We start from the raw sequence: 22,688 nt of genomic DNA on the forward strand, positions 1-22,688 counted from the left end.
CAGGAAGTTTGCCATCAAACCTGTCAATCACAATAAGAATTAAAATGTTGTTGTGCAAAGTGGAAGAAGTAGAGCAATCCCCCAAAAGTTCAAAGTATATTAATATGGCTAGATGCTGATAGCTTTATTCATTTCCACCCTCAAGCTGAGGAGTACACTCACTGATATTCACTGTAAGTAAAGGTAACACAATTGGTCTTTTATCACCCACAAAATGAGATTCCAGGTCAAGGCTCTTTTCTTTAAACACAAAAAGAAATGAACTGTTCCTTTAAGAAATTCATAGTGTTTGGACAGCTCTAAGATTATAATTGTCAAATGCTGGAAATTAGATATAATGCCTCTGAATTGAGCTGGAGTCTAAGTACTCAAACTGTAACAGTGAAGAAATTACTTAAAATTACCTAGGAAAACTAAAATAATTATAACATGACTACAAGTATATTGGCCCACAATATAGAGAAGACTTTCAGGAACCAGAGTAAATGCCCCTATATTCACAGCTTGTCTAGGATTAGAAATGACCTCTTATACTCTCAGTGGAAAATGTTCGGTGTCATAAGAAGGCAGCTGTGTGTTGCCAACAGTTATTGCTTTTCTAAATAGCTTCTATGAGACACACGTCCAAGTGAGAATCTACATAGGCTTCCTGGAAGAAAATTATCTTATTTTTCATTTCTTACCTTTGAACTGAAGATGTATAGCTTGGATAACACGGATGATCAGCTAGCAAACAACTTATCTGTTAAACTTTGAAATCATTTATCTCAAGTAGAGCATCTTAGGAACTTATTTTTATGAAAGGTTTCCTTTCCAAAGAACTGCACTTCTGTCCAGTAGGAATTTTTAGTTTGAGTTTATACTTTGTTTTAGCGCTTACTTATTTATACTACATAAAATATTCATTAACCCTATCATATTTTAAAAATGAAGGTAATAGCTCCATGAAAGAGTGAGCATGCTTTCATATCTTCATTGATTGAAAACTGTTTTACCTGCCAAATTAAGCTAAATTAATAATTTAGTCTTCTCCAAAACACTACAATCAATACAGCAGCTTTTAGCTCAACTGAGAAAAAATGTCTTATAAGAAAATGACCTTTTAAAATGGAGAGATGGTTCCTATTTTCGACTCAAGGCACACAAACAAATTGCTATTTCATACATAAGAAAAAATAATCGTGGTCAATAGGAAACAGAACAAAATAAAATAAAGAATAGAAATTACCAGCCTGACTGGATACCCTGTAGCAGTAAGTAGGTAGTGGAGTCAGCCACATGATCAGAATGATCTTTTGTACTGAACAATAACTTTACAAAAGTTTTCCAATTTCTAATCTGTGGGAAGCACTAGCTACTTTTCTTTCCACTTAAGGATAGCCTAATCCTGCATTCCGTACTCAACCTTCTCATGCGTTTGGCTTGGACATATAGGCTGTTTCTTTACCCTGTTTCACTAAATTAAGTTTACATTTCAAGACTGTATAACACTGACCTCCAACATATCTTACTCTGTAGCTCTTGTGACATGTCCCCCACTCTGCCAATGATTTCATTTGTCTCTCTCACAACTTAGCCTGGGCATGCAACACATTAGCATCAGTACGATTTACACTGATTTTGTACGCCCATGTACATTACACTGGAGTCCAGAGCGGACAGACAATCAGCTATCCTACGGTAGCTGCTACAGTAGATGCTAGTACAGTGCCTGGCAACCAAGTGGTAGAGGGAACATGTAATAACTTATTTTAATTAAGCAAACTGGTATCCTGGGAAAACTGTGGACACACAACACTTGTGCCTGTGTATCTTACACTGATATATTTTGACTGCTGCTTTTTCTCCAGGGAAATTCTTTACCATATTCAAGTAAGTCAAACTGGTATACAGGGGACACATCTTTGTGTCAACTCCTTTTTACAAACAGAAATTCATCAGCCTATTGGACACTAAGCACCAGGGACTTAACATAGACAATGTTCCATGGTCCACTATAATGCTCATGGCCATTTGTACATACCACAGGGGGTTATTTCAGTTTAATTCTCTGAAAAATTGAAGAGGTGGGTTTTTAAAGACACTACTTCAATTTAGGGCAAAGTAAACCCCTGTGGTATACATGAGGGTCGGGCCTAATCCTTACCTGCTTCTCCAGCAGCAGGGAGGGGAGGGCAAGCTGCTGGAGGCCGAGTGGTCCCTGAGCTGCTAAGGCGGGAAGCAGGTGCTTCCATCTGCAGCAGTGGCAGCGCCCTCCAGGCACCACTCACCTGCAGGCACCTGGCCCGGACAGCCCTGGGGGGCCCCGCAGCCATGGCGGGAAGCACTGGGCCCCCACACAGCTCAGGCAGGCAGTCAGGCTCCAGGGAGGAAAAAAAAAGAAAGATCAGGCTTACCGCTTTTTTTTCTTTTCCTTCAGTGGAGCCTGCCTGCATGGGCTGCCGCTGAGCTGCCTACACAGCCCCTGAGCTGCACAGGGCCCGGTGCTTCCCTCTGGGGCTGTAAGGTAGCAAACTAAAACACCTCAGGTATGTTTTATTTTGCTGCATCCCAAAGTCATTTAACATGCATTATACTGCCGACATATGTAAACAGCCGCACCATTAAAGTGCATTACACTGCCATGTGTAAACACCTGCACCATTAAAGTGGTGCAAAAGGGCATCAAATAGCTTTAAAGGTCAATTTTGTGATGTGTACAAATGATACTAGCTAACCCCAGCACTTCACAAGTAATAATAAACCTACTTATTTTTTGTTCCATCTGCTGTTTAGTTCAGCTGTGTCTACTTTTGTGTCAGAGGCCTGAGGAAGGGTACTATGTCCATATCAATCATATACTTGATTTAATAAAAGAAGGTATTTATTTAAAGGCACAAGAATTAGTGCCTTTCTTTTTAAGTGAAAAAAAATGTTTCCTATAAACTGAATTTTTGGTTTTGAACATCATTGAAACTATAGCTATTCATACAAAGACCCTATTTATATGCATGTGTTCCCTTCAGTATTGTAGCCACATGGCAAATATTTTAATTTTGTTTTAGCTGTTTCACAGTGCTCTGCCCTTTCTTCTGGACAGGTCAGCCTACCTTTGGCCCAAGCTTGTGCATGACCTTTTAAGTTAAAGGTGATGTAAGTTCTGGGTTACATATCATCCATGATATGAATACAGCCCATCCTGATGCTATTAGTTCTCTAGCTGAACAAAGAATACAAAATAATTTTCTTAGGCTTATGGGATGATTTTCTAATCTTGTACTATGAAGCTAAACCAGAGGAGCTTCAGGGAAAAGAATGAAACATTACAAAAATTTGATCTGATTTTCTGCCAATTTTCTTGCTTCCAGTTGTATGAGTTTTTGTAACTACATATTATAGCATCATTATAGTTACCTACTAGAACAATATTCACTATCACATCTATGCAAAAGTAAGAAGTATCCATTGTATATCCATTAACAATTCATAAAGAAACAACTGCAACAGGTCACGTGTTACTAAAACAATCATATCTAAGAAAAACAAAGGCAGAAGAAAAAATACTGTGAGAATAAGAGTAGTGTGCTGTCATGCAATATAATTGTTATTAACAGACTAGTGTTGTCCTGACAATTGTCAGCAGCCCTAAGCTTATTTTCACAAGTTTCTAGCTTTGCTATCAACATTTTACTATAGTGAGATCTTCAATCAGGATTTTTAATCTTGTTTGAAACAAACAAACAAACAAAACAAAAACCTGTTTGGACATATTTATTAGGGCTGTGTGAAGCTTTGATCCCTGATTCGATTCGGTGGATATTCAGCCTGATTCGATGGCCAAATCTCTGAATCCAAATTGAATCAGGAAACCCTTTAATCTCTCTGAATTGAATCGGAACCTTCTGAATAGATTCAGAGAGATTTGGAAATTCAGAGAGAGACACAGCTTTAAATGTTTTTTCTATATAACTCAAGGTATCAGGTGGCTCGTGAACGCTGCGATGCTGGGGTGCATAGAGTGTCCCACAGGAGCGCGGGGGGCTCCCCAGTAGCAGACCTGGAAGTAGAACAGAAGCACTTCCAGTCTATTTCTGGGTCTGCCCTGGAGCATGCAGGAGTGCCCCTTGCAGCACTTTGGCTTGGTGACTGGTGCCTCCTGGGTCTGGGGGGCCACCTGGGATCCCCCTGCAGCCGATCACTGAGCCAGGGGGCATGGGGGGCCCCCCCTGTGTGCTCCCTGACAAGCCTGGAAGTGGACCAGAAATACTTCCAGTCCACTTCCAGGTTCGCTGCCGAGCACGAGGGGGCCACTCCCACACTCCTGTGGGACACTCCATCCACCCCAGCATCGCAGCATTCACAAGCCACGCTTGGTACCTCAAGGTATGTAGAAAAAACATTTAAAGCTGTGTCTATGGCCAAATCACTGATTCTCTGAATCAGCATCAAATCTTTAGATTCAGATTCAGCCAAATCGAATTGGGGACAGTGATCCCAATTAACGAAATGAGTTACTGTTCCCGATTCAGCCTGAATCCGAATCCAAATCGAATTTTGCACACCCCTAAAATTTATGTTACAGTAGGATGAAAATAAAACTCTTTTTTCATTTCAGATTAGGTGTGGAAAACCTTTGTCTTTGCTTGTTTGCAACGTGGACTATAGCCATATGGCCACACCTTAAGTCCAGTCAAGCTCTACATAACACTAGAACCCAGGATTTGGAGGGGGCAGGCAGTAGGGACTCTAATTTGACTTTTCACTTTTATGATCCGAGGTATCATGGGGTCAAATCTGATACCAGTGTACATCTTTACTGCAGTTAGGCTGGGTGATTAGTATCCAAATCTGATCAGCCTAGATATGAGTGTTCCCCCCACATTATGAAACATACATTACTATGATCCTCTCTGTTTTTGCAGGTGCCCAACTGTGTCTGCAGCCATATCCTATGTTTCTCTGTGCTGGCACTCTTTTTTTTAATGACCTGTATCCATGGTTTTCAACCTTTTTTTATTTGTGGAACCCTAAAAAATTTTGAATGGAAGTGTGGACCCCTTTGGAAATTTCAAATGAAGGGGCAGACCCTTTTGAATGTTAAGTATGGATATTCACATATTTTGATTGATCATAGTCATCTTTCGCAGACCCCTTAGACATAGTCTGTGGACCCTAAGGGGTCCATGTATCACAGGTTGAAAACCACTGATCTATTTCAATTGTAAGAAAACATCTGTCTATCATAAGAATTATGGAAAGCTCTTTGAGGGCAGTCGGCAATAGAGTGTTCCTATCTTCACTGCAAACCACATGGATGGTGACACTGACTGTGCAGTAGCTCGTTACTACTGTGCAATATCATTGCTTCACAGCTTGTGCCACGTGATGCTACTGCGCAGTAGTAATAAACTACTGTGCAATAAGCTTCTCATGTAGACACAGCCATTAAGTACATGCGACTATAAGAATGTGAAGTCTCTACAGATGACATAAGAGTCCATTTTTATCAATTATTTGTAGATAAATGTACTACACCAGGGGTCATCAACCCTTGGCTTGTGAAGCAGAGCATGGTATGCAAGGTCATTTTGTTTGGCACACCACAGCTGGCCAGCGCTTTGGGTAACTGTCACCAGTCATGGAGCCTGGGCTGCTTGCAGCAGGCAGCCAGGAGGCTGCAAGCTCTGCTGCAAGCAGCCCAGGCACCATGGCAGGTAGCAGCTGCCCAGAACCCAGGCCAGCTGTGGGGAAGGGGCCGGGGCAGCCCAACTCTGGCTCTTTCCCCACCGCCCACCTGGAGGTGTGTGTGCATCCATTGCCAGCAATGGGGACCAGGCCCTTCACATCTCCCCCACCATATGCCTCTGGCATGCCGAGCTGAGCCATGGGTGGAGATTGGGGTAATTTTTGGCATTGCAGCCAAAAACATTGTTGACCCCTGTACTACATTTTCATATCCATGTTACAGATGCAGAGTACCAACAGATTGTGATTATATGCCAACCTTAAATATTATCCAAAGTAGTTGTGAATGGAATTATGTCTTACATATTTCGACTAAGAATAATCATGATTCATCTGTTGGCAGGAACAATGTGACTTAATTGAAAATATACATTGGGGAGACATTATGACTGCAATGACCAAGTCTCTTCATAGCAGTAGCACACTTTTTCGTTCAGAATTGCATTTTGCCAAAATTTAAGAATCGGTCCTTAGAGTTAAGCCTGCCACAGGCTGATCCCATTAAGTACCATTTAACCTCAACTCCTAGTGTTGTCAACAGAAGTTCAGGGTGTTTCATGACATTGTGTGATTTTACATCACCTGCACCATGTGCTCCAGTGGGGTTGAGTGAATATTACAACATATTTTTGAAAAGTCTCTTGTTCAAATTAAATTTTAATTTAGTTCAGCTGCATTCAAAACATTTTTAAACTTCTTTTTGTTGAGAAAAAATGTGTAATTGAATTGTACCTGCATAACTATTTGCAGAAAGCACATTTTCAGGGTGCTTGTAAAAGGAAAAGGAAAAGGCTTGTGAGCTCGCTGTGGACACATCAGGGGTAGGTGCCTGAGACTGGGTACTCCCCTGACCTGAATTGGCTTATCGGAGTTACCACTTCTTGTGTTTCTTGCCGATCGTAGCTTCTTCTTAAGGTTTAAGTCACGTAACAGGAGGCAGTTCACCCTTATGACATGTAATCCTCCAGCAGAAAGTATCTATTGTTCACAGCAGTTGCAATCCAAATTAGAGCCTGCCCCTTTAAGGGCAGGCTAGGCTTGCTGGGTTTGGTTGCCCTGTATGTTCAAAGAAGGGCACCGCTGGCTGGGAGCTCCACCACCCCTACCCTGCCTCACATCCACTGATTTTTAACAGAAACAGAAGTAACAAAAAGACAGCAGCCTGTCACTCCTCTTACCCCCGTCTGGGAGTGTCGCAGCCAGAAGCCATAGCTCTCTCACTCTTCTGGTCACCACAACTGCTTTTTATTTCTGTGTTGGTGCTCCCAGAAGCCAATCCCCTGGCTTCTCTGCCACCTGGCATTCAGCTGCCTCTCCAGGAAGTGCACCCCACAGGGCTTCTTCGGGTTTCACTCTGGGTCAGGTTTTCTCCCCAGCCTGGCAGGCAGAAGTCTATTTCCTGAGGTGCTGCAGCATGGGGATGGAGCCAAAGGATGGGCACAGAGCCTTGCTCTTCTCTGTTGCTCTGTTACACTCCCCCCACGCTAAGTCCTGCAACCCCTCACTCAAAGTCTGAGTGTCCGTTTTTTGCTGTCCTACATCTTTTTGTTTTTGGAAGATCCTCATCCACTGTAGTTTTGATGCGTACATGAAAAGAAATCAGCAGCTATATGTTCCCACCCCAGCCTCTGTTCTACCTGGAACTTACAGGGCTCTAGAGCTACAGCCCAAGGCATCAGGTTGGGCTCTAGCTCTCTCCCAAGTTATTTGACTTTGCCATTTGTAGCCACTTCAGGGACTCTCTCCAACCTAATTCTTGTGATAGGTTCTCATTAATATGCATGCCCAGTATGTGTTTCATAGTCATGCTCAGTGTTGGCTACATTTAATCAACTTCTCAGTTAGTTTACATTGCTGAGCACATGTTGCTTTTGGCAACAGTTTAATGATACACAATATATTTAGTGAGATTCCCTTGTATGCTTATAGCCTCCTAAGAAAGGTTACTGTTATAAACCAGATGACTTTAGTTGTGCTGCAACTGAAAACAATAATATACCACCATAGTGACTTTGAAGATGGTGCTTTGTTTTTCACCTCAGTAATCCTCTATACAAGGAATTTGACCATCCAGAACAAATCTGTATCTGCTAAAAACAGTTCTTCAAAACAATGCTTTTTCTTCTAATACATAAAATCAATTTTCACTTTACTCTTAGGAATACTGAAATCAGTCATCATCTTTACTATCTCATAATCAGCAGTTTCTTGCATAAATGATAAGTCCAGGCTAGATTAATCATTTACACGTGTGTGTGATTACCAGGGATCTGAGATTTCTGTTTGCTGGAGAAAAACATGAAAAAACATGAATTTTCTCCTTTAAAGGAGAAAAAACATGAGAAATGGTGGGTTTCCCCTTGCAGGCTGGCAGAGTTTCAGCTTGCAAGAGGTTGCCTGGGGCTGCGGGGGAAGGGGAGGGATGCAGCACATGCCACGTGCATGTGTGCCAGTGCACACATGAATGTGGCCAGCAGTACAGCCAGAAACCTGGGGAGAGAACCCCGCCCCAGCTGCCTGCAGGTAAGCTGGGGGGGAAGGAGGGACATGTGATGCAGGGAGAGCAGATTGAGGCCCCCACATTGAGGGAGAGAGTGGGGCAGGGTTGGGGGATGGGGATGCTGCCAAGCCAGGGCAGTGCATGGGGCCTGGGGCCGGGGCAGGAATGTGAAGTTCTGGGGCTTGGCTGGGGGAGCAGGATGGAGCCATGGTAGGCTCATCTGGGAGTGGTGGAGAAGCTAGCTCCCCACCACTGCATGCACTCCCAAAGAGGGAATGGCAGGGGCATGTGCTCCCCCCCAGATTTGTGTGGGAAAAGAGAAGATGTGAGCTGCCCACTGCAGGGCTTGGGGCTCCCTGCCCTGTTACCTTCCCCCCAGGAGCCTCCACAGGCCAGTAGGCAGGACTTGGTGTGGAAGGGCACAGCAGGATAGAGAGGCGACCCCCATGCCAGCCACACTGCCATAGCAAGGAGCCTTCTGTCCACCTGGCCCCAGTGGAGGGGGTATCTCCATACTGCCACTGCCCCCAATGCTGCCAGGTGGGCAGGGGGCACCTTGCCATCATAGCATGGCTGGTGGGAGGCTCACACTGGTAGTGGTGAAGACAGCACTGAGCCTCTCTACTCTCCCGGGTTGTATCCCATCCACTGGGCTGTGGAGGGTTGGCCCGGGAGGAGAGCAGCAGGGTGGGAATCCCCAATCCCTACAGTGGGAAGCAGGCATCCTCCCCTACCCCCCATAGGCTCCACTTGGAGCCACTGCTTCAGCTGTATCACCTGCACTGGGGGCCAGGCTCCTCTCTGGCCATGGCAGCCAGGGCTCAGGTGCTGCTGATGTGGGCCCTGGCCTTGGTCCCATAACCCTGGCAGCTGGGGGCCCCCTCTGGCAGGGCTGGGGGGAGCAGGGGGCTGCAAGTCAGGAGTGAGGGGCACCAGCAGGGCTGGGGAGTTGCAGGCCTGTGAGTTGGGAGTGAGAGACACCAGTACGGGCAGGGTACTGGCATATCACGGCTGCTCATTGCCCCAAAGCAGTTGGGGGGGGGGGGGAAGCTGCAGCTGGACCCATGTCCTGGTGAGTGAAGGGGGCGGGGGGAGTTTTGATTTTCTATGATAAAAAACCAAAATAAAATGCCAAAAATATATAGGTATTCAGAATTTACTTTACTATAAAGATTGAGGCACTGGTAGGCTTCCAAACTGCTTTCAAATTGTAAATATATCAATAAAACATTGTATTCAACTGGTATCTATCTGCAGATTTTCCCTTTTAGCAGAGAAACCCATGGATTTCCTCTTTGGCAGAGAGATCTGCAGGCTGGCAGAGTTCCAGCCTGCAAGAGCTGTTTATAAAAGGGGCAGGTTAACTCCCAGCCCTGCCTGGAGGTGGAGGGAGAGGGGGTAGGGCAGGCCCAATGCTCTCACTTACCAGAGGCTTGCTTCACAATCACTTGCCTTCGTGGAGCCTGGAAGATAAGTGGGGCTGGGGAAGTAAGCAGGTGTTGGGGGAAGTCATGGAGTGCTTGCTGGATGGATGGGCACTCCATGTGCGGCTTTCCCCAACACCTTCCCCTCCCTCAGCCCAGGGGCACAGGCAGACAGAATCATAGAAGTAGGGTCGGAAGGGACCTTGTAGATCTTCAGGTCCGACCCCGCCTGGGCAGGAAGAAAACTGGGCTCAAATGACCCCAGTCAGGTAGGCATCAAGCTGCTTCTTAAAGACCCCTAGGGTAGGAGCCAGCACCACTTCCCTTGGAAGTCGATTCCAGATCCTAGCCGCCCTAACTGTTAAGTAGTTCTTACGGATGTCTAATCTAAACCTACTCTCCAACAACTTGTAGCTGTTATTCCTTGTTATCCCGGGGGGCGCTGGGGGAAACAAGGTCTCCCCCAAACCCTTCTGGTCCCCCCTAGTGAGTTTATAAAAGGTCACCAGGTCCCCCCTCAGCCTTCTCTTGTGAAGACTGAACAGGTTCAGGTCCCGTAGCCTCTCACTGTAGGGTCTGCCCTGCTGTCCCTGGATCATGCGGATGGCCCTCCTCTGGATCCTCTCCATGTTGTCCACATCCCTCTTGAAGTGGGGTGCCCAGAACTGTACACAGTACTCCAGCTGTGGCCTGACCAGTGTCGCGTAGAGGGGGAGGATCACCTTCTTGGACCTACCTGAGATGCACCTGTGGATACACGATAAGGTCCGGTTAGTCCTGCCGACCATGACCTCACATTGTTGGCCTATGTTCATCTTGGAATCAATGATGACTCCAAGATCCCTTTCTGCCTCCGTGCTTTCAAGAAGGGAGTTTCCCATCTTATAAGTGTGCTGCCGGTTATTACTGCCCAAGTGCAGCACCCTGCACTTGTCAGTATTGGAACGCATCCTGTTTTTGTTAGCCCACCCCTGCAACCGATCCAGGTCTTTCTGCAGTCTTTCCCTCCCTGCTAACGTGCCCACCTCACCCCAAATTTTGGTATCATCAGCAAATTTGAACAGGTTGCTTTTCACCCTGTTGTCCAAATCGCTGATAAAGAAATTGAACAGTGAGGGCCCAAGGACCGAGCCCTGGGGGACTCTGCTGCCCACTTCCCCCCAGGTCGAATCTGACGTCCACCACCACCCTCTGAGTACGACCCTTCAGTTTATTCGCAGTCCAGCTGACCATGTAGACATCGATGCCACAGTCACCTAGCTTTTTAATGAGGATGGGGTGGTCGACAGTGTCAAAGGCCTTGCTGAAGTCCAGAAAGACTACATCCACTGCTACAGGTGGGAGGGGGGATGGAGTACGCCCTAAGGTGCGGTGCTACTGGCCCCATGTGGCACACCATGGTGACTCCCCACCCCCCACCTCAGCTCACTCTGTGCCTGCTCCCAGGAGAAAGGCCAGGGGGGCAAGGGCAGCAGTACCGTTTAGCAGGCCGCCCATATGTCACCCAGCCGGGCCACCAACAACATTCAACAAAACACAAGCTATATTAGGGAGCCAGAGCACCAAGAAAAACTTCAGGATCTGTCAATATCTAATAATCTCTTTAGATATCTATTATTGCATGAAAGAGATTACACCTCTAGGCCAGTTTAATAAGTACTAAGAAAATCTTCAAATATTTAAATTATTAATTGCAGCAGTTTAAGAGAAAAAAAGGCCAAAGAAAAAACTGGCAATAGCCATGAAGGTCAAGAGGCTCTTCTTTTTTTACTCTGTGCCTTCTGAAAACTAGAGGACATCTGTGGAGTCTTTCCTGCCCAAAGCAGGAAAGCTGGACCCAATGCTGTCACGAGGTCCCTTCCAGCCCTAAACTTCTATGAATCTGCTTACTTTTTCTTCCAGAAGCCACTGTGATAAATCTGTGATCTAAAAGATATTTTTGTATTTGACCCACATACCACTTCAACAATAGCTTCTTTAAACAGTTTGTCCTACTGAGGGAAAATATCTCAATTTTGCCTTTGTTTCTAGGTTTAAGACCAAAAAGAATGAAAGTTTATCAGATTTTTTACATTCAGTGATTTTTTTTTTGCTTTCTTTGCAGCTTCTACAATCTTTGTCACAAATGTTGGTTAAGAACAAATATATGATTATTTCAGTACCATCTTCTGGATGCTCAGATGTAAAACTTTCTTTAACTCTTTTTCCTCATTGTATATTTTCTGCTATACTGGGTTGTAAAAGATCAAAACCAATTGTTCTTGGCATGCTCCAAAATCACTTGCTTCAGCCAATTCAAAAAGGTCAAGAAGTCTAACATTCAAGCTTATATATAGTGTAGAATATACTATACTATACTAATATACTATGAGTATAGAATGAGTAAAAATTGGATGTGCCACCCCAGCAGGGTTTTGACAATCAGCTGACTGTCAGCTGGAGCCAATTCCAGATCCCAGTTTGGTTCCCAGCCCCAGGTGTCAATTAGCTGATTCTAGGCACGCAGGGCTCTTACACATGTGCAGGGAGGCTACTCCGATATGCTATAATTACAGCGCATCATAGCAGACTTGATTAATCAACTCGCTCCAGCAGTTGCCGTGCTCCAACAGACTCCAGCGTCATGTGTTTCAGCATCCCCACACTGAGAAATGGCAACGGGGAACTTTAAACTTAAAGCTCATTCAACAAGCTTTAGTGCAAAGCATCCTGCCATCATTTTTCAGTGTGGGGACACTGATACATGTGATGCTTTGGGCACTTTTAATTAGCACAGCTTTTGGAGCTTGCTGGTACGTGGAGAGCCCAGGATCATGATCCTGGACATCTGCTCTGACACACAAGGTGCAATAGGAATCTAATCCCTGACCCCAAAACCATGGGTCCTGCCATGCACATGTGGCATGGCAGAAGGTGCAATTTTTGGGATCACAGATCAGATCCCATCAAGCCTTTAAACATCTGTCAGTAGCCTGAGAGATGATTTGGGAACAGTCTTCAAATACCTGAAGAGTGATTATAAAGAACATGGAGACAGACTTTTTGTAACTGAAAGAGAGAGGTCTAGGAATAATAGCCTCAAACTGCAGCAGAGGAAATTTAGGTTGGAGATTGAGAAGAACAGGGAGCTCAGGCAGGGATGAGCCCCAGCATTAGAGACGAGAGCCCCACTGTAAGATCTGAAAATCATAACTTGGGGGGGGGGGGGTCCTATCAGACTGCTCCTTCACTTAGGTGGACTTCTTAATCAATGAACTGGTTTAATTTCTTTTGCAGACTCCCCCTTCCCCACTCCAAGAGTCAAAGTGTAATTTGAACCCTGGAGAATGTTCTGTGAGGGTGGTCAAACATTGGAATAGACTATGTAGAGAAGATGTTGAATCTCCATCCCTGGAAATTTTAAGAGCATGTTAGACACATGGCTAGGATGGTTTAGTCAAGGACGATCCTGCCTTGAGCAGGGGGTGAACTAGATTGCCTTGTGAGGTGCTTTCCACCCCTCCTTTTCTATGATCCTATGATCCAGCTCCAAGATCTTTTCCTGCTCTCTCCAATCCATCCACGCACTGCCACTCCCCTTCCTCAATCCAAGGCATCATTCCTCCACACTCCCCCAATGCCCCTTCCAAACCCATACTGCCTCCCCTACAGAAGGGCTGTGATTATCACCACCTGCCCCTCCCTCAGTAAACCCCACCTAATGCCAACAAACACAACATTAAGTTCAAAAGAACCTTAACAAAAAAAGTAAAGACCCCCTATCTCTGCCTTGGTCCTGACCAAAGGGCAGTGTCAAATGGTAACTCCAAAGAGCACCCTTAAGTATAGCTGTTCAGTGGTGCCACAGGACAGCCTCTGAAAGGGCTGCCAGATCCTTCTTCCTCTTTTCAGATAGTCCAGAAGACACCTGAGAGACTCTGGTCTATTCAAATTCATGTTCCAGGTCTACCTGAATCCAAGATTACTTTGAATTTATGATGATGCCCCCCACAATTAGTTTCTACAAATGGGATATTATAAATTATAATTGTCCATGTATAGAATCTAATTATTAGATTTGTCAGGCAGTCTGACCCTTGCACTTTGCTCCCCTACCACTTGAGAAGCAGAACATGTACACAAAGTCAAAAAGTACATGTGAAGACTTATCTAGATACAAAACTACCATCTCATGAAAAATCTGCAGTTATTGCATGCATATTTAGATCATATTTAGTACTGTATTATAATTAAAATAAAAATAAAATTTGATTTGCACAAAAGCAATAAGAACATTGCTTACAAACCATGTGTACAAATTATCTTTGGTAACTAAATGCAAACAAAACACCGAGCCAAAAAATTATCCTTAGTCATCAAAGCTTCAATAAAAGAACAAGCCAAATTACTTATGGGAAAGGGGAAAAGGTTTGCAGTTATCTTCTAGACAAAGGCCCACTCTAAAAATTGCTTCTAAGCTCTTATGGATAAATTGCTAAGCAACAACCTTTTTCATATATTTAATACCAGATTTAGAAGATAAACATATTATTGTGCTGTACAGGGTCACCAGATTAAATGTATCCAGACTTCATTTTAATTAGACCAGTTTATTGACCACACATTTTATTCTGAGATACACTGCATGGCAGCCTCTATCTTTAGTCTTTTCCAGTACTGTATATAGCAATTTTTCTCAGTAATTTGCTGTTTCCAGCAAATTCCTTTTCCATTTCCAATAGGAACCTCTGCTATATAATCAACTTTACTTGTAATTAATCTTGCCATGATTTTTTTCTGGCATCCTCTTGCTACTTAGGGGTTTTGTGCAATTATTCACAATTTGAACACCATAGTCATTCTGAGGAGATACAAGAATTTATGTTACTGTTTTGTAAAAGAGCATGATTTCTCTTCAGAATGAAACTATGGACTGCTCAGGCCTTGCAGCTTCTCACTGTAAATTCTAGGGCAGGGGTTGGCAAAATGCAGCCTGGGGGCCAGATGTGGCCCACCAGGCCATTCTATCTGGCCTGCAGGGCCCCTAAAAAATTTAGAAAATTAATATTAATCTGCCCCTGGGTGCCTATCATGTGGCCCTCAATGGCTTGCCAAAACTTAGTAAGCAGCCCTCTGACCAAAATAACAGCTCATCCCTGTTCTAGGGAGAGTCACTGAGAAGTACAAGAAAAATTCATGGAACGTTCTGTGGCAGAGGTAATATCTTTTATTAGGCCAGCTAGATTCTTGCAAAAAAAATTCTTTAATTGTAAGCTTTTGGGCACAAGCATCCTTCTTCAGGCATAGGAGAATAGATTGTAAAAGTTCTCCCAGGTAGAAATGAAAGCTCATATTTCATAGGAGAGTCAAAGTTGTGGTAAAATCTCCTGTTTGGTACAGTTCATTTTATGCAGGTTAGACTCAAAGAAAAGTTGGACTAGTCTGTTTACCTCAAACCTGTTCAGTGGCAAGCAGGATGTAGTCCTATTTCCTTCTGGTCCTGATGTTTCATTTTTCACAGAAATACAAAATATTTCACAGAGTATTATTTCACAGAAACATGAACATCAGAACCAGAAAGAAATAACTACATCCTGCTTGCCACAAAATGACTTCAAGATAAACAGACTGTTCCAACTTTTCTCTGAGTCTGATTTCAAAGGTGGTCACAGTCCAGAAATTATACTTATGGTCAGACACAGCAATTCGTGTGGCTGTATGCTGGCATGAAGAGCCTATTTTGTGGGCATTTTGCAGCAGTCCTGCCCCTCAGTGCTGACTGACAGAGGCCCTGTCTCTCAGTATTAATTGGTAGAGAGGTCCTGGGGTGAAGGAGGGATGAGGGGGTGTCCACCATCAGCCTGGATCACTCTCCTGTCTTCAGGTGTGGATGCCTTGCCCCAGAGTTTGGTGTTATCGGTGAACTTGGCCAGTCCACTTCTGACTCCAATGTCCACATCATTAATGAAGATGTTGAACAATATGGGTCCAAGGACAGAGCCTTGGGGGACCCCACTGGTCACAAGGCACCATGACAATTGACTTCTGTCAATTACCACCCTCTGGGTTCGACCACAGAGCCAATTCCCCAGCCAGTGGATCATGGTGGGCCCAAAGCCACAACTGGCCAGTTTCGCCAAGAGGTGATCATGGGATACCAGATCAAAGACTTTTTTGAAATCAAGATATATGACATCTCTTCTGCCTTGTCCAGGTGATAGGTCACCTGGTCGTAAAAGGAAATTAGATTGGTCAAGCAAGACTTACCCGCAACAAACCTGTGCTGGCTGTCCCTCAGGATGTTGGTGTTGGCCAGTCCACTAAGGATGGCCTCTTTAGTAAACTTTTCTAAGACCTTCCCCAGGACAGAGGTCAGGCTGATGCGCCTGTAGTTTGCCAGATCCACTTTCCTCCCTTTCTTGAAGATAAGTACCACATTGGCGTTCTTCCAGTCTTTGGGCGCTATGCCAGAGCGCCAGGAGTTTTCAAAGATCTGTGCCAAGGGCTGAGCTATGATGCTCGCCAGGTCCTTGAGTACCCTGGGGTGTAGGTTGTCAGAGCCAGCTGACTTGAAGATATCCAGCCTCTCAAGGTGTTCCTTCATGAGTTCAGCACTGATGGAGGGCAGGGGATCATCCTCACCCAGACCTCCCTGTCCTGTAGAGGGCATGGGCGTGCCATGGGACTGATGAAAGATCGACGCAAAGTACCCATTTAATACGTTGGCTTTTTCCTGGTCGTCAGTTGTCCCATCTGGTTTAGCAGGGGTCCAATGTTGCCCTTGCTTTTCCTCCGGCTCCCCACATATCTGAAAAAGGACTTTTTATTGTCCTTGATACTTGAAGCTAGTTGGAGTTCAGTTGCAGCTTTGGTTTTCCTGGTTTGCTCCCTGCAGGACCGAACCAGTGCAGAATATTCCTCCTTGGAGGTGAATCCCACCCTCCATCCTTTGTAGACCTTTCTTTTTAGCCTCAGGAGGTCTGCTAGATCCTTGGAGAGCCAGGGGGGCTGCTGTGCCCTCTTGCTGCCTTTCCTCTGAGATAGAATAGAATTAGCTTGTGCATTGAGGATCGCTCCCTTGAGGAACAACTACTCTTCCTGAACTCCCCTCCCCCTGGGGTCATGGTCCCTTAGGGCCTCAATGACAAGCCTCCTGAGCTTGTCAAAATCAGCTTTCCTGAAGTCAAGGACTTCAGTGTTGCTGACTGACTTGCCAGCTTTACAGCAGATGGTGAAGGTAATCAGTTCGTGGTCGCTGTGCCTAGGGATTAGAACAGACTCCGACCAGAGGTGGTACAGTCACCTACCCTGGACATCTTTAAAAAATGTCTTGACACACATCTTGCTGGGGTCATCTGACTCCAGTTTTTCCTGTCTAAGTGCAGGGGGGCTGGACCCAATGATCTCATAAGGTCCCCTCCAGCCCCTAAATCTATGAATCTATGAAGAGCACATACTAGCAATGATGACACGTAAGGGGTGCATGGGGGTGCATGTGCACCTCCTGAGAGCGCTGGTGCAGCCCCTGACTGGCCACACTTGTCACTTAAATGATGGGCAGGGGGGCAGGCAAGAGCACCAGTGCTCCCCCCCACCCCCCGGTAAGTGCCGGCTGATCACTGCTATTGTTGCTGATTCTGGGAGTGGCTGCAGTGATTGACCGATGCTTGCCCCCAGAAAAGGCTGTAGTAATCGGCCATTGCAGGATCTCCCGTAGGGGACCCCCTGTGTGCAGGACCACCCACAGAGTCTCCCTCTGGTCAGTGGGACTGGTCACAGGGGGGGCACATGCCCCCCCCAACTAAGGCGGCACCAGTTGCCCATGCACACTACATCCCCTTGGAAGGTGAGTGGTAATTCACAATGTTTCATCACACTCCTGCTGTGCTGGTTTGGCTTCATTCTATCTGCACAAGTATTACAAATTATATAAATAAGAACCATGACAAAAGCCAACAGATATTTCACTCAAGAAAATTAATATACTAGAAAATAAGTCATGCATTGATTTTTGGTCTATCTTTACTTAAATCAGTGGTGCTATATTAGGGATTAATTCAGCCTGTTATATGAAATAACAGCTCTGGACTACAACCCAATCAAACTCCAAAATCATCACACTAGAAATCAAGAGACATACAATAGTTACAGATAAGTATACATTCACAGATATATTATGCCAGCCTTGAAATGTTCTACTTATTCAATTGCTCTTAGTGAGCAAATAGAGCGTTTTGCTGACCCATCAGAAAATGTAATTATTTTTTACTAACATCAATGGTAGAACAACTGTTATAGCCATTCCATGGTAGAACACGTTAGAAAAACAGACTTTTTGCCTGGGCTGGATGAATCCCTGGACAGTTCTGCAAGATTTGTTATCTACAGTTTGAAAATGACAGCATAACCACTGGGATATAAAATATGAATCAAACAATCAAAAGAGCCACCATGACATTGCCCCCAAAGGGTGTCATCACAAAAAACATTAGGAACAGATTACAAATAGAAGTGAAAGCACTTAACAGTAACTGTAAAATGCTGCTGGAGAATCATTTCAATGACAGCTCGATATGCACAGTAGTTAAAAAACTAGTGGCCTTTTTCTGTCACGTACAGTGGTACAACTCTAGCAGAAGTTACATCTTGCTACAATAGGCAGTGATGCCTTCAGGTCCATTGTCCTAGGCTCCATATAAACACATAATAAGTGAAAGTTTTCTTACAGAGTTTACTGTCTAAAATTGGAGAGAGAAAAGGTACTGTTATGCCACCTTTTAACCTATTAGGGTAATAAAGGAATTTAGACACTTAAGAAAGAACTCAGGGAGAATTTAGATGCCTAAAAGATTCAATGATCTTCCAGGGTCCCTTCCAGCCCTAATGTCCCAGGGGCAGGAAGTCAGCTAGGGTCAAAGGATCCCAGCAACATAAGTGTCCAAATGTTTCTTTAAAGAGTCCTGGTGGGACTCCACCTATCCTTGGTGCTGGGGGAGGGGGTGGAGGGGGGAACAGACGGGGGACACACACACACAGGGACACTACATGCACGATCCGGCAACGTAAGCAAACAATTGGCTAAGAAGGGCTGCAGGCCGCAGACTGAAGCAGCAGCAGCAGGGAGGATCAAGTGGCTCATAAGCCTGAGGCAAAACACTTGTGTGAGCCTGCAACCCACTTTGTGCTGCTATTTATATAAAAGGCCACCATCCTTTCCACCACCAGAGAGGAGCTGGCTATACACAAGGGGATAGCCTTAAGCATTTAAGTTTACATAGGTGTTTCAGGCTGTAAAATACCAGTCTCACGCAGTTGCTTTGCTCCAGGATAGAAGTAGAAAACACTTCCTTGAGCATTTCTCCTTAACCCACTCAGGCATTGCCAGTTGAGTGTGACTACTCTTTTAGGCACATAACTTTCCACATCTAAACTTCAGAGAACTCAGTCACTTACCTTGAGCTTGTGAATACTGCACCTTGAGCTGGGCATCTAATTCTGAGGGGTAGGAACGTTCAGCCCTGCCTTGCCTACATTCCTTTGTGAATTTTGCCTCCAAGTGACATGCACAAGGTCACACAAATCTCAAGCAGCTCTAGAAATTAAATTTAGATTTCCTAAGTCAGAGTCCAGTGCTTTCACCACAAGACCATCTGTCCTAGGTTTACTTTTTTAAAAAAAGATTTAAATTAACACCAGTAGCATAATGAAAAATGAATTTTATGAAACTGATCGCTGACTTTATAAGCCACTTTTTAGTTTCACTATCTTGTTGAAAAAGACACCAAAAATAAAACAAAAGAAAGAAGCCCCAACCCAAATCATATCTTTCAAGTTATAAATTAAAGAGTCTAACAATATTTTTCCTTGCTCTGGATTTCAGCTATCTTTTTCAATCAGATGCTGTAATTTCTAAACAAACTACAAATAATTCCTCTGACTAAAAATATTCTGAAGCCAAGTGAAACAAAACTCAAAGCAAGATGATATTTTTCCCAGCTGAGACCTTTTAGCCAGTTATTATACATTTTAGACTAGGGCAAATTTAATATTGGTATACAACAAGATACTCATAAAAGAAAGCTTAGAACAGAAATGCTGGCAGACTCTTAGCTACAGCATACTAACAAGCACCACTATTATTCTTAAAACCTATCATCATTAGACATTAAAATATTAAGTGTTTATCTATCATCACTCTAACAGTAAGTTATATGAAACTGTTTTTTTCTGCTTTCTGTACCATAAGCTCCTCTTTGACAAAAGTAACTGTTTTCCATTGTTTTGTAGCTGAAAGAAGTTTGGTGCCCCCTGCTGTTAAACAATACAGTTTAGTTATTACAGTCTATGCTATGCAGTCTTCTGTCAAGACAGTTGGTAGCAAGTCATATAGTACAGGTATGAATCAAACCTACAGAATACAAAAGAAATGCCCTATAGCTATAACTGATGATTTAAGACTGGTGAATTTTAATTCCACTATGAACATTGTAACAGGCACCTCACCATAATACACAAAATGCATGGTGATATATGCTGATATACTAAAATAACTGGCAGCATGCATTCTAACATGGAAAAATACCTTCATTAAATTTAGTATGTATTAGACTGATCCCTTGAGAATAGACCCATGCATTTTTAAAAGCATTTGTCACTGTTCTGAAAAAGATATCAACTCTCAAACTGCTAGTTGAAGGACAAGGTTTAATTAATCAATTAAAAATGCACTTTAACAGAAATGGATTAGAACAGATTCACTTCATAAGAGGAACAATTCTATATAGGACTCCTGAAGGCAGTCAGTAGCAAGAGGAGGATCAGGGAAAGTGTGAGTCCCTTTCTGAAAGGGGGAGGCAACCTAGTGACAGACGATGCAGAAAAAGCTGAAGTACTCAATGCCTTTTTCATCTTAGTCTTCACAGGTAAGGTCAGCTCCCAGACTACTGCACCGGGCAGCACAGTTTGGGGAGGAGCTTAGCAGCCAACAGTGGTCAAACAACAGGCTAGGGACTATTTAGAAAAGCTGGACATATACAAGTCCATGGGGACAGAAGGGGTGCACCTGAGGGTGCTGAGGGAGCTGGCTGATGCGATTGCAGAGCCACTGGCCATCATCTTTGAAAACTCATGGAGATAGGGAAAGGTCCTAAGTGATTTGAAAAAGGCAAACATGGTGCCCATACTTAAGAAAAGAAAAAAGGGGGATCCAGGGAAATACCAGCCAGTCAGCCTCACCTCAGTCCCTGGAAAAATCATGGAGCAGATCCTCAAGGAATCATTTTCTAAGCACTTGGAGATGATGATGATTAGGCACAGTCAGCATGGATTCACCAAGGGCAAGTCATGCCTGAAGGATCTGATTGCCTTGTGTGATGAGATGTCTGGCTCTGTGAATGCTGGGAGACCAGTGGATGTGGTATAACTTGATTTTAGCAAGGCTTTTGATAATGTCTCCCACAGCATTCTCTCAGGCAAGCTAAGGAAATACAGGCCGGATAAATGGACTGTAAGTTGGATAGAAAACTGGCTGAAGCATCAGGATCAGATGATAGTAATCAATGGGTCAATGCCTACTTGGAAGCCAGTATCAAATCAAGGGCCCCAGGGATTGGTTCTGGGGACAGTTTTGTTCAATATCTTCATCAATGACCTGGAAGATGGCATACAGTGCACCCTCAGCAAGTCTGCACATGACACCAAGCTGGGGGGAGTAGTAGATATGCTGGAGGGCTGGATTCAGTGACCTAGACAAATTGGAGAATTGAGTCAAAAACAATCTCATGAGGTTCAACAACGACAAGTCCTGCACTGAAGATGGAAAAATCCCATGCATCAGTACAGGCTGGGCACTGACTGACTGGGCAGCAGCTCTGCAGAAAACGACCTGGGGGTTAAGCTGAATACGAGCCAGCAGACAATCAGCTGAATACAAGCCAACTGTGTGCCCGTGTTACCAAGAAGGTTAATGGTATACTGGGCTGCACTGCAGTGTTGCCAGCAGGTCAAGGGAAGTGATTATTCCCCTCTGTTCAGCACTGGTGAGGCCACATCTGGAGTACTGTGTTCAGTTTTGGGCCCCCACTACAGAAAGGATGTGGATAAATTAGAGAGAGTCCAGCAGAGGTCAACAAAAATGGTGAGGGGGCTGAGGCACATGGCTTCTGAGAAGTGGCTGAGGGACCTGGGTGTATTTAGTCTAGAGAAGAGAAGACTGAGAAGGGATTTAATAGCAGCCTTCAAGTACCTGAAGGGGGGTTTGAGGGAGGAAGGAGCTAGACTCTCTCAGTGGTGGCAGGTGACAGAACAAAGAGTAACAGTAGCAAGTTGTAGCGAGAAAAGTTTAGGTTAGATCAGGGGTTGGGTATACTTGAGAAGGCCCTAGGGAGTAAGCATGGGTGGGCGGGGACAGACTGCCACCATGCACTATCCCACGCAGACGCCAGCCAGATGCAAGGGGGGGGGGGGAGGGAAGGTTGCATACAGTGGTTGCCGCCACTCCACATTCAGCACCCCCCCCTCCACTTGGCGTCTGGCCACCAGGGGTACACTGCTCCACATCCAGCTGCCAGGGTACACTGACCCAAAAACGTTGAAAACCCCTGGGTTAGATATTAGGAAGAATATTCTCACTAGGAGGATAGTAAAACACTGGAACAGGCTACCCAGAGAGGCTGTAGACTCTCCATCCTTGGAGGTTTTTAAGACCTTGCAAGACAAAGCCTTGGCTGCAATGATCTAGTTGGGGGGGGGGCTTTGAGCAAGGGGTTGGACTAGATAAGCTCCTGAAGTCCCTTCCAAGCCTAACTTTCTATGATTCTATGAAAGATGGATTGGACTCCTGCAAACAGAAATATGGACTGATGGTAGATTTCTCCAACTAAAGGATTGTAAGACTTGTTTTCCATTATTAGTACAAATTCTAAAATCCTTACCAAATACAATTTTGATTTAATTTAACATAAGACAGTAGACAATTCTTGCCTAAATTTGAGGTTATTTAAAGAACAAGGACTTCCAACAGAATAATATCTACAGAAAAGCTACTGAAAAAAAAGTTTCTC

General features: G+C 44.4%; 1 protein-coding gene across 3 annotated transcripts in view; it reads right to left on the minus strand.

Moving 5' to 3' along the window:
- Positions 1–22,688, minus strand: part of RNF180 (ring finger protein 180) — a 137,204-nt gene that overhangs the window by 86,092 nt on the left and 28,424 nt on the right. The window lies entirely within an intron of this gene.

This window comes from Alligator mississippiensis, chromosome 3 (genome assembly GCF_030867095.1).
Source record: "Alligator mississippiensis isolate rAllMis1 chromosome 3, rAllMis1, whole genome shotgun sequence".
Taxonomy (NCBI): Eukaryota; Metazoa; Chordata; order Crocodylia; family Alligatoridae; genus Alligator; species Alligator mississippiensis.